This window comes from Cervus elaphus, chromosome 29 (genome assembly GCF_910594005.1).
Source record: "Cervus elaphus chromosome 29, mCerEla1.1, whole genome shotgun sequence".
In the NCBI taxonomy this organism is placed as follows: domain Eukaryota; kingdom Metazoa; phylum Chordata; class Mammalia; order Artiodactyla; family Cervidae; genus Cervus; species Cervus elaphus.
Window position 1 is genome coordinate 26,127,133 of NC_057843.1, and position 1,406 is coordinate 26,128,538.

Consider the following 1,406-nt stretch of genomic DNA (forward strand, 5'->3'; position numbering starts at 1 on the left):
ACATCCTAAATATGCATGCATGAGATAACAGTTCTAAATTGTATGATGCAAAATCTGACAGAACTAAAGAAAAAAAAATCTGCAATTAGACTTAGAGATCTTCATACTCCTGATAGAAGAGGTAGACAAAAAATCAGTATGGATAGAGTGTACGATATTCATGTGTAGGCTGACTATCACTGGGGGTCCCTCAAACCCTTTCAGAAAGTCTATAAACTCAAAACTGATTTTATAGAAATACTAAGAGGTTACGTGCCTTGTACTCTGACTCTACACTAGAATAAAGCACAGGTGAGCATCTTCACAATCAGACCAAATTTCTTGGATGGGATATAGAAAGTACTAATGCCACAAGAACAGAATGCACAAAGCTAATTACCAAAATGTAAAGCCTTCGCCAAAATTAAAAACTACTACTGGCACAAACAAAAGTTGATCAATTATTTTAGTGGAAAAATAATTTAAATAGATCCTTCACAAAAGCAGATATACAACTGAATAAGAAGCATATTAAATGGTAAACACCATTAGTCATCAGGGAAATGCAAATATAAATGCTAATGAAATACCATCTCACTACAATGACTGAAATGAAAACATCTGACAACATCAAATGTTGGCAAGGATGTGGAGCAACCGGAATCCTCACAGACCACTGGTTGGAGTACAAAATCATACAAACACCTTAAAAAACAAATTGGCAGCTTCTTAGAAAGTCAAACATGTACCAGTTCACATCATCATGAATGCATCCCAAAGCATTGTGATAAGCAAAAAGCCAAACACAGAAGAGTATATTCTGTTATTTCTATTACTTTTAGAAGTTCTATAAAAGGTAAAAATTATGGTATCTCTGGTATATTTTAGTTTTATAAATTATATTTCAATAACAAATTAAAAGGAAAATCATTTCACTATCTTCACCATACAAAAACCCCCAGATAGTACAATCTATAAATTTACTAATCCAGGCATTCATGGATTACACTAGATCAACTCTTCCTCAATTTGGAATTCCATCTCCTTCTTCAGACTCTTAAACCTACGGGAGATTTGATTGCCTTTATGAGGTATGAGGACTGATTGAATCCACCAGGGTCAATTTTTACATTAGAAAGTGAGTGAAGTCGCTCAGTCGTGTCTGACTCTTTGTGATCCTGTGGACTGTAGCCCACCAGGTTTCTCTGTCCATGGGATTCTCCAGGCAAGAATACTGGAGTGGGTTGCCAGTTCCTTCTCCAGGGGATCTTCCCGACCCAGGGTTCGAACCCAGGTCTTCCACATTGCAGGCAGACGCTTTAACCTACACATTAGTAAATTTAGTTGTCTCACTTTTTAAGAAGTTCTCATATTTTTCCTTGTAGTCTAATGGGTCATCTTGCACACACTCTAGATATGTGTCTGTC